The 11,363-nt window shown below is 39.8% G+C and overlaps 1 pseudogene; it reads left to right on the forward strand.

Annotated features, from left to right (window-relative positions):
- Positions 1-2,403: 2,403 nt before the first annotated feature.
- On the forward strand, positions 2,404-3,674 carry LOC147627014 (glutamine synthetase cytosolic isozyme-like; annotated as a pseudogene).
- The last annotated feature ends 7,689 nt before the right edge of the window (positions 3,675-11,363 follow it).

Genomic DNA, 11,363 nt, shown 5'->3' on the forward strand with positions numbered 1-11,363 from the left:
GGAATAACTCTTTTCGAGTACATCATTAGAAAAGAAGTTGAATTATTGGCGCCTTTCTAATGATAACTACCCAATAAATACAATAAAGCTAGGGTAGAAAAATAACTCACCTAGATATATAAGCAACTAGGTATCCAAGTTGGAATATGTACAAGAGTACAAGAAACATAGTCCAAAATTATGTGCAAAAAACGAAGGCAAATGCTACCTTCAAAGCATATGAAATTATCCAAAAGATCAAAAGATCCTTTTATAAAACCATGGATAAAAGCATAGAAGCTCCTCGAATCCATGAAAACCATAGTTGATCATAAAAATCCATGCATGCCATCTAATGGACATTAATCATGCCAAAAGAAGCATTAAAATTGATGGCCAATTCATCAATCCGGAGTATATGATACAAGTGATCTAGGTAAAACCTGATGAGTCCATATAAAACTTGGAAAACATCCAATAAAATCCACCAAGACAAACAAATCAACTAACCCATGATAGAATTTATCTTAACTTTAGGAAATTAAGCATAGACTACACTTAAACAAGTGCAAAATAAATTATCATGGACAAGTGTCAAAGACGAGACACACTTTGAACACAGATTATAGACATCATCGAAGAAATTAAGGAACATGTCTAAAAAGAATGGCTAAACAATGGTAAAAAATCATGAAAATATCGTTTAGAATTATTTCAAACCAAAATACTCTCTCTCTCTCTCTCTCTCTCTCTCTCTCTCTCTCTCTCTCTCTCTCTCTCTCTCTCGGCTTTCAGCCACATGCTTTTTATAGCCTTCTTGGAAGACTCAAGAAGCTCCAAGCCTCCAGAAGCTCCAAGCCCAAGAAAACTAATAAAAAAAGTTAAAAATAATAATGTGTTGGAGGCCGAACATGTTAGACCTTAGGGAAAAAAAATTAAACCAATTCCTAAGGTTCCTCTCTGCTAACTAATTCATTAATAACAAAGAAATATTTTGGTCCCATATTGGAATTGGTGATAAGAAAGCACCAACTAATTAGGTTTAGAATTATGGGATATGGTTGAGAGAGAATTTAGAATACAAGCTAGTGTTGTTGGGCATGGCCTTGGAAGAAGAGAGTTGTGAGAGGGATGGTGGCATTTGAAAATAAATGTATCAAATTAGAGCAAGTAAAGTGAAAAGTTCTTATAAAAGGCGAGGTGAGAGATTGACCGGATCTGAAATAAATACATCAAAATTAGAGTAAGTAAAGCAAAAAAATCTTTTATAAAAGTGCGTACATTGAAATTAGTCTCTCATCATGGGTAAATTTTCCAAGTTAGACTGTAAAGTTTCCTTTGGTCTACATAAAACCATGAGACGAAGTTTTTACTTTGGAATTGTGTTGGAATTGCTTCGAATTAAATTGGAATCCATGAATTAGGAATAGATTTAAAATCCATGATTTGGAATTACTTCGAAATCCATGAATTTTAAGCTCTAGTAAGTGTAAATAACTCAAAGGAATGTTTCTATGTCTCAAACTCATGTGTAGGGATTTGGGTGATCTATACTCATTGCAAATCTTATATTTAACAAAAAATCAAGAGAAATTATTAATGATGAATTGATTCCAAGAATGAATAACAATTCATATCAGTAGTTCGTTCTTAGTTATTATTGTTTACCCTTGCCTTCCATGCATTTATCAAATTTGCATAGAAATGGTATGTTCATTAGATCTAGATTCATAGATTTCTCAACAATTATGTATTAAATTTATAAAACTTTGGAAAATGATTCTAAAATGACTTTAAATGAATTGCTCCTCGGTCTCTTTAAGCTATAAATTGAGTATTTTTCTTTTACTTATCTTCAACTTCGGTTTGATGGTCTTTGCTAGATAGTGTTGTAGACCCTCTCAAATGCTTTTGCCGTGTGGGATACCAAGGCCACCCACTTGTTGGTGCCTTCTTCATCAATCATCAAATTAGAATGGTCTTCTCTATCTTTGATCATGGCTTGGGAAAAGGTTGATTGGTTTCATCCTATGGTCGATCCACTTTTGGAAAAATCCACTTTGAGTAAAGGAGAAGGAAAGATGCGTCCTTAGCATTTTTTAAGAATATTTATAATTAGATATACATATGTAATAAATGATTGTTCAAAACTTGCCATTTTGTCCCCAAGGAGGTAGCCTAGTGGATAAGACTTTGGACTTTAAGGTATCCTTGTGGTAGAAATGTCTACGAGGCATGTTGGACCATGCTTATGTTTATGTAAAGGTCATGTGTGTTTGGCTTATAAGCTTGATATGGTGATGAAAGGGTCCCTACTATTGCGGAGTAGGGGTTGACAAGGCATGGGGAAGGAACATCATTGATGCCCACCACAAAGCATGCGTATATGCCGGTATCCAGATCTCTGGCATAAATGGCGAAGTCATGCCAGGCCAGGTAAAGTGTGCCCTTCATGCTTTGGGCCTATGAATCAACATCTGTTACTGGTGATGGTAGGCTTATGTACTTTAAATGCTTGCTAAATCTATATAGTCTGTTTGAAAACAGAAGATGAAGCTTATCTTGTATTAATACAGTTTGTGTGATATGCAGTGGGAGTTTCAAGTTGGACCTTGCCTCGGTGTTTCAGCAGGTGACCAGCTTTGGTGTGCTCGATACATTTTGGAGGTAATTGTCTAGGATTTCCAGACTCCAGTCTGCAAAATGTGGGCTGTATGTATAATGGGCCTTTGGCTAGCTGTTGTCAAGTGCACTGGATTTCTAAGTAGGGAAGGCCGACTAGCTCATCTGATTATCTCCCTTGTCTGGTATGTGACGATGCAGTGAATCACAGAGCTGGCCGGGGTGGTTTTGTCACTGGACCCTAAGCCCATCGAGGTGAGTAGGGCCTCCTCACGTCTGATACATCATGCTAAACACGCTTGGGGATGAGTGTGTAGTGTTGCTCAGCATTTGTGATTATCCTCTTTTGGGTGGTTGCAGGGAGACTGGAATGGAGCTGGTTGCCACACCAATTACAGGTGAGAAGCTGTCTAAACTTATGAAGCAGTGCCTGTTGTTGGAAGCCCACATGCACCAAGAAACCTTCTCACGTTACAAAGCTGGTGTTATTTTCAGCACCCTGTCCATGAGGAAGGAAGGCGGATATGAAGTGATCAAGGAGGCTATAGAAAAGCTTGGCCTGACGCACAAGGAACATATTGCTGCCTATGGGGAAGGCAATGAACGACGACTCACTGGCCGGCACGAGACAGCTGATATAAACACTTTCTCGTGGGTATGTATGGACTTTGTGCATTGCCATTGGTGCGCTTGCATGCAAAACTCTTTGATGGCCTGCTTCTGCATGCAGAGTTCTTTGAATTTTAAGGCTGTTCACTGCTCCTTATCCAACCCTTACTTCACGGGCCATGTTTGTCCATGTTTTTTCCCATGCTTTGTGCTTATTAATGTTTTCATGCTTTAATCGGGGTGTTGCGAATCGTGGGGCCTCTATTCGAGTTGGTCGGGACACAGAAAAGGAAGGCAAAGGTATGTGACCAGTCCATGTAGAGGTATGCTTTGCGAAGGATTCATTCATGTGCACCATTGCAATGTCATTTTGTTACTTTGAGGACAGGCAGCCAGCCAGCAACATGGATCCTTATATCGTGACCTCCATGATTGCCAACACTACCATTCTGTTCAAGCCATAGTGGTAAGGTTTCTCTTTCTTAGGGTCTTCAATAGGTAATTGCCACCTGTCCCATGAGGAGATCTCACCTGCCTGTCCCTCATGGACGGGAAATCTTCAAAGGAACTATTTCAACTATTCCTTGATGTAAGAGTTAACAATTTTGAACACCAATTTCAGGCTTTTAGTGTAGTCTATAGAAATAACGAATACTCTCGCTTCGATAAAGTAAACAGAGTACCTTTTGGCTTTATGCACCTTCTCCCTTGGCATGGTTGCTATACTTTAGTCGCTGGTCGCTGATCCTGCCCTCCATGAAGGCCAACCTGCGGTGGCCACACTTGGGGCTCCCTCCATGGACTGTTAGGCATTCTGTTGGCGGAGCTGACAATGATGTGCTCGGCGTCCACTGCATTACACAATGGCCACAATGATGATTAAAATGGTGTTTTTCCAGAACTTAAGCATTTGCAAATGACAATCACAAAGATAATCTCAAGCTAATGATCCAGTCAATGATCGATCATGAACCATTAGCTCACACAGAATAAAATTGATCTCTACACAAGATGAGATGCAAAACAAGCATGCATTATGCTCACATGGATTAAATAAAATTCATGAATAGCATTTAAGTATCAATTAGATAAGCTTAAAATATGTGCAAGAGCAAGGTTTCCATAAAGGAGCACGAGAAATTACACAAGATAGAGCTCACACACCACACATGATGTGAGACCCTTCGTTCATAGGATAACAAGAGGGAGGTGCTTAGATCCACTTGCATGGGTCACTTTGCCCATGTGCCCTCTTCCTTTTCCACTCAGGGGAATTGCCATAAATGCTAGAGTTGACCAACCATGATTTCCACCTATGAACCAAGATTAACTCATACGCAATCCACCACAAAGGTATTTAACATGACCATGTGCCACAACTCATGTATGTAGATCACAATTTCTAACACCCTCTCTTGATCTACATACATACTATGCAAAGTCTGTAGATCAAGAACAACACAACTCATGACCATGTGCCACAAGTCATGTATGTAGATTAGAATTTCTAACACCCTCTCTTGATCTACCTACATACTATGCAGAGTGTGTAGATCAAGAACTCAACACACACAAAAAATAAGTTGCCCACTAGCTACCACCTATGAACCAAGAACACAACCATGGTGGTCACTTATGAACCAAGGTTAATTGGACCTTACACCTTAGACTATAATCAAATGCGATCCATCGTCACTAAGGATTTTAATGTGACCATACACCATAAGTAGATTATAATTTTTGACACCCTTACTTGATCTACATACATACCATGTAGGGTGTGTAGATAAAAAAACTCCACATACAATGAAAATAAGTTGTCCACTAGCCCTATCATAAAGATGATTACAATGGTTTGGTAAAAAAGGTGATCGATGAAGTTGGTCTCCACTTTGGCCCTCTCCATTCTTGTATCCTTGACTTCCTTCGCATCCTTCTTTCTTTTGAAGCAATCTTTGATCAAATGCAATAATAGCAACATCTAAGGGTTGTGTTCTTTTTGTCCATGATAAGATCTTCTTCACTAAGAACTTGTGGGACCTATGTAGCAATAGAAGTTAAAGCCTTGTGTTGATTTCCATTCTCATCTACTCTAAGATAAAGAGAAGAGGCGATTGATGTAAGGATTAGTTTACACACGTGTTCACATAAGGCCACACATCTTTAAAAAAGAATTGAAATGATTATTGCATTTTGAGTTTAGTACATTGGATGAGGTGGCAATGCCACAACAAGTTGCCATGTGAGTGTCACCCTTTGTGGTACCCTCCATGGGGCCGTCTTCCAAGGTCGTGACACTCCTCGAGAAGAGCAACAATGTGCTCTTAACACGTCTAGATGAGGAGTGTCAAAGTGACCTCTTGTGCTCCCTATGCTATGGCTTGCCTAGAAGAAGCGAGTCAAAGGTGGGAAGGCTCTCATGTAATCCCTTGACCCTAGTTACATGTTGGGAGAGATGTTTATGACTTTGCTGGAAGTTCCATTCCTAGGGAGTGATGTGTGATGTGTTGATTCCTTGTTGTTCACTATAACTACAAAACTAGATAGGGCTTATCCTCGAGAAGCCATTAAATTAGAGGTGTAAAGTACTTGATCTGATGTAGGGACCTAAAGGAACCGGTCTTGAGCATTTGGTCTAAAGTAGGGACCTAAAGGAACTAGTCCTGAGCATTTTAATGTGCATATGATGATGATAATGAGGATGAAAATGTGGATGATGACAATGATAATGAATTTAATGTTGATTTTATGCTACCAATGATGATTTAAATAAATGTGATTTAAAGAAAGGTATTGTTTTAAAGAGGCGTGTGTGTGTGTACTTGTTTTTTAGAGGTGTGGGTGCGTGAAAACAAAAGTGACGTGGATGGGTGAGTACGTGACGTGGATGGGTGAATACGTGACACTGGATCCATAGTTTGAGTGGTTCAGCAAATGGATAGACCCATGTGGTGATTGCACAAGTCTAGGCTCGACTGATGGATGATCTAGGAACATTAGGGAAGAAAAATGGTGGGTAGCCCACTAGGATTGAGGCATGTTTAAGATTCAGAGAAAAACCTTGGAGGGAATCCTCTACATTTTCCAATGAAAAGATTTTTTTTTGGTTGAGCCCACTGGGATACAGCCTATCGTTCGGGATAATTGTAGGAGATACCTTGAGTCAAACTACCCTTAGAGTAAATCCTTCTACTATATGTTTAGATGAGAATGATGAGGTAGGTGCCGTACAACCAAGTAGTGGTATACACTTAGCTAGCACTAGTAATAGTGGTTTTACACCTACTTAGCACTACTAAAGCAAGAGTGGATTCACACCCTGGTAGAGCACTTATTAGTAGTGACACTTTGCTAGCACTACTAAGAAATGGCTTTTAATTGGGCAATAGCTAGCACTAGTAAGCTATGGTGGTGCTAGTAATTAAAGATAGTAGCTAGCACTGGTAGTTACTGTCTTTAAGTTGTGGTGTACATCTAGTAGGTGCTAGTAATTGAAGATAGTAGCTAGCACTAGTAGCTATACTCCCTTCAATTACTTTGTTGCTAGTAATTGAAGGTGGTAGTAGCTAGCACTAGTAAGATGTGGTCTCTTCACCTAGTAGGTGCTACTTAGTTGTGCCTTGAGATACTTAGGTAGCACTATTAAAAGCAATGGCCTAAAACTAGCTAGCACTTGTTCCCAATAGTTGACACTATTAAGTATTTAGAACATTAGAGACTAGACACTCTTAAGTAGTGTTTAGAAGGTTAGAAGTTCACTAGTAGAGGCTAGACATGACCAAGTAGTGTCTAGAAGTTTAGAAGTTCACTAACAGTACCATAACTACGACAGAAACCAATGCAAAGAGGAAGAGGTATTTAGCTAGCACTTGTTCCCAATAGTTGACACTACTAAGTGTTTAGAACATTAGAGACTAGACACTCTTAAGTAGTGTTTAGAAGGTTAGAATTCTACTAATAGAGGCTAGACACTAGTAGTGTTTAGAAGGTTAGAAGTTCACTAGTAGAGGCTAGACATGACCAAGTAGTGTCTAGAAGTTTAGAAGTTCACTAACAGTACCATAACTACGACAGAAACCAATGCAAAGAGGAAGAGGTATTTAGCTAGCACTTGTTCCCAATAGTTGACACTACTAAGTGTTTAGAACATTAGAGACTAGACACTCTTAAGTAGTGTTTAGAAGGTTAGAATTCTACTAATAGAGGCTAGACACTAGTAGTGTTTAGAAGGTTAGAAGTTCACTAGTAGAGGCTAGACATGACCAAGTAGTGTCTAGAAGTTTAGAAGTTCACTAACAGTACCATAACTACGACAGAAACCAATGCAAAGAGGAAGAGGTATTTAGCTAGCACTTGTTCCAATAGTTGACACTACTAAGTGTTTAGAACATTAGAGACTAGACACTCTTAAGTAGTGTTTAGAAGGTTAGAATTCTACTAAACACTAGTAGTGTTTAGAAGGTTAGAAGTTCACTAGTAGAGGCTAGACATGACCAAGTAGTGTCTAGAAGTTTAGAAGTTCACTAACAGTACCATAACTACGACAGAAACCAATGCAAAGAGGAAGAGGTATTCAAACTGTATTAAAGTAGAAACTTTATTCAATAGGGTTAATAATGGGACAAGTCCATGTATAAAAGAGGGGACTTGGACCATGGTTGTAACTTTTGATGATCATTTTTAGAAATTGAAACTTATGTTTCTTGGAGCTCATGGCTTCTCTCTTGGCTTGTGGAAGGCTATTTCCATTCTCTTGGTGAGAGACTAAACACACTTAGGCATCATGTTTACATGGTGATTACTCATATTTTCATGCATTACATCCCTTCATTCCAATTGGTATCAGAGCTCTTGATTTTGATCATGGGCATGCATGGGGGGTTGGGAAAATTTGCTTGAAAATTTGAGTTTCTTTTAATCTTTCTTGTAATCCTTGAGTGATTCTTGACAAATCTTCTCTAATCTTGCTTAATCTCATGGAGATGGTGAGTATTTCATGGAAATTGCTTGAATTTTGAGTGATTTTGGCCAATTTTGCCATTTTTGGATCAAATTTTGGGCCTCTGGATCAAAAATTCGGGACAGTCGGGCCAAAACTTAGGGCAAGTGACTAATTGCAATTAACTTTTATGCTAATCACGTTTAGTAATCATCTTCTTCTTCCTCAAGCTTTCCATAGCCATGGGATGCTCTTCCTTTACCCGTTTTGATGCCAAACCTTAGGGTTTTTATAGAGCTCACTGAGATCTTTCAATTGAGCCTCTTCTTGCTAATTTTTTTCTCAAGATTGGAGAGCTTTTGTTCATTCTTCCATGGCTGTGAGAAACCCTAGTATACCTTGCCATATTGACCAAGTTTTGCATTTTGCTAAGCTCTTACACTTCATAGGCATCTTTGTGAGCATTATCATCTCATGAAGGGAGGCAAGGAAGTGCAAATGGCGGGCTGCAGCAGGCTGCCGCCTCAAAATCGCGATTGAAAGAAGTGGAGAGGAAGCTAGGTTACCTAGCTCTACTACCTCATGTGTTGGAAGCCTTTCAATAGGGTTCTTAGCCATTGTTTGGAGCACCTTTTCAAGCTTTGTTCAAGCACATGGGAGGTGTTATTTGGCTGCAAATTTCAGAGCAAAGAGAGCTACGTTTTTCTTCAACAAGAGGCTTCTTCAACAAGAGGCTTCTTCAACATTTTCTACCATTGAAGCTTTCCGGATGACATTGGTGAGTGGTTTGATCAATTTCTTGCAAGTTTGAAGCATTTGGTGGAGCTTGGGAATGGATTAGGGTTGGACACATTCAAACTCCCCTAATTTTCAGAAATTAACCATTAAAGCTTGACCATTCACATGCCAATATTGCTTCTCCATGCATTATTGATGGCAATGGTGAAAGGAATTGATTCCACATGAGCTTGGCCAATTCATAGATCACATTTTGGGGGATTTTCTTCATTATGTCTCAATTGGCATGCCATTGATGGAATAGCAAGCTTATGCAATGTTTTTGGAGTCCCTCATGCTCATCTTGATGCCATATGGACACTATGGATGCTATACATAGCCATGCCAATGCTATGTTTTACACATGGGCATAAGAGAGCATAAGTTTTGGAAGCATGCATTTGTCAATATGATGTGAAAGGGATTGTTGGAATGCAATTGCAAATGCCTTGATTGTGGTTAACAATTGCTTATGCAAATGCCATGGTGAGGGCATTGTGAATTGTTGGTTTGTGTTGGAGCTTTTGGATGATGGATTGAGACATGAGTCCATGCTTTATTGATGAGTTCTAAATTGTAAAAGGGCATGAGTCATGCTCAATACTTGTAAGCCAACAAACTTGTTCTATCATTTGATATTATCCATATCATTTTGTACCTACACTCACCATTGCTACCACTTCAAGTTTCTATAGAATCTAGCAATGTGTGAGGGTACCTTGGCATTGGTTGGAGAGGCCAAGGGGAGAATGGCTTGAACTCTTTGTGCCGTGATTGCCTTGGAAAAGCGGTACAAAGGGGGATTAGGTACACCGGTGTGAAGAAATGGCCTCAACCTTCACCTTGGAGGAAAACTCGGTGAAGGGGTGAGAAGAGCTTGGCCGGCAGATCGGCAAGCTTCAACGCGCGTCCTCAACAATCCTCACCATCGACTTTGTGGATGCATTTGGGCAATGGGGCCCCTTTTCCGTCATATTGGGTGGATATTGCAAACGCTTTGATGGACAAAGAGTGCATATGATCTTTCATGACATTGTGGGATACAAAGAGTATTGCATTGTGATTTGAGAAGTTGCATTTTCATTTGAGATTTGGTTCCAATTACAAAGGAGACTATGGCGGAATTTTTCCAACAAGGGAGCCAAACAAGCTTATTGATTGGAGATTTACCCCATGGATACACTTGAAGAGTTATTCACAACTACCAAGGGGAGAAACACCAATCATTTGTAGCCGGATTGAGCTTTGGGACCGAATTTTGGAAATTTCTGGGATTTTACAAAACCCTAATTCAGTCCTAGGATTTTTGGGATTAGGTCCGAGTGATTACACGACTCTATTCTACTCCTTGAGAGTTTTCAAATGAGCCATAGAACCCCTTAATCGGATATCACAATCTCGGTCAAAGTAGTCTTGTTGACTTTCTGGTCAAAGTCAAACAGAATATACTTCCACTTTGACTGAATCAAAATGCTTTTAGGGGTAGGTTCTATCTTCCGTTAGCTTTCTATAGAGCCGTCAAAATCCTAATTCCGACATATATTTTGCATTTTAGAGCCAAATTACTACTTTCAGCTGTCCCGCACAAACCCTAAAACAGAGAGTACTTGCCCACACCTAATTCTTACTGTGTTCATTTGGGAGGATAGTAGACACCATTACCTACCCATAGAACCTTCTTTTATCCAATTCCGACATCAATTGGGCATTCTACCAACATCTTGCATTTCTTCACTATGCCGAAGGGAAGACCACGCAAGGGTGGGGATGTTGTGCAAGACATGATCATTGGTGATGAGGACATGGAAGGTAATATGGATGCAAGGGATGCATTCATCAATGAAGACAATGGGGGCAATGTACATAATCAAATTTCTCAAGGGACACAAGCGGGGGGTAACCATGACACCCTCATGCAAATGCTTGTACAACGGTTGGAGACCTTAGACTCCAAGCTTGATTCTCATTTTGAAACATTATCCTCACGGATTGGTGTGATGGAGGACAAGTTTGGGAAGTCTCAAGCACAAGAAAAGCATGGGAATTATGGTGACTATGAGCAAAGAAAAGGCAAGGGCATCTTGGATGAGGATTCCATGAAGGCCGTACAAGAGGATCCATTGGGAGCATCCACTCGGGGATTCATGGCGGATGCACGGAGACCTCTTGTCAAGGACATGTTTCCTCCTTCTTTTCATTCGGGTTTGTCTCACCCTAATGCATCAAAGGGTCCTACCTCTTCTAGGGCAATGCATTCAAGGGAAGAGGATGAGGTGTTTGTGAATGATGAGGAGATTGTACTCGATTGGAATCAAATGTCCTTTGCCCAAAGACAAAGGGATGCTCACGAGAAGTGGATGGAATTGTCGAATATCATCAAGAGGGATTACAAAGACTTTGCACAATTTATGGAGTCATACTCGAAGATGCAAAGATT

This window comes from Cibotium barometz, chromosome 21, assembly GCF_041138505.1.
Source record: "Cibotium barometz isolate CiBa-2024 chromosome 21, ASM4113850v1, whole genome shotgun sequence".
Taxonomy (NCBI): Eukaryota; Viridiplantae; Streptophyta; class Polypodiopsida; order Cyatheales; family Cibotiaceae; genus Cibotium; species Cibotium barometz.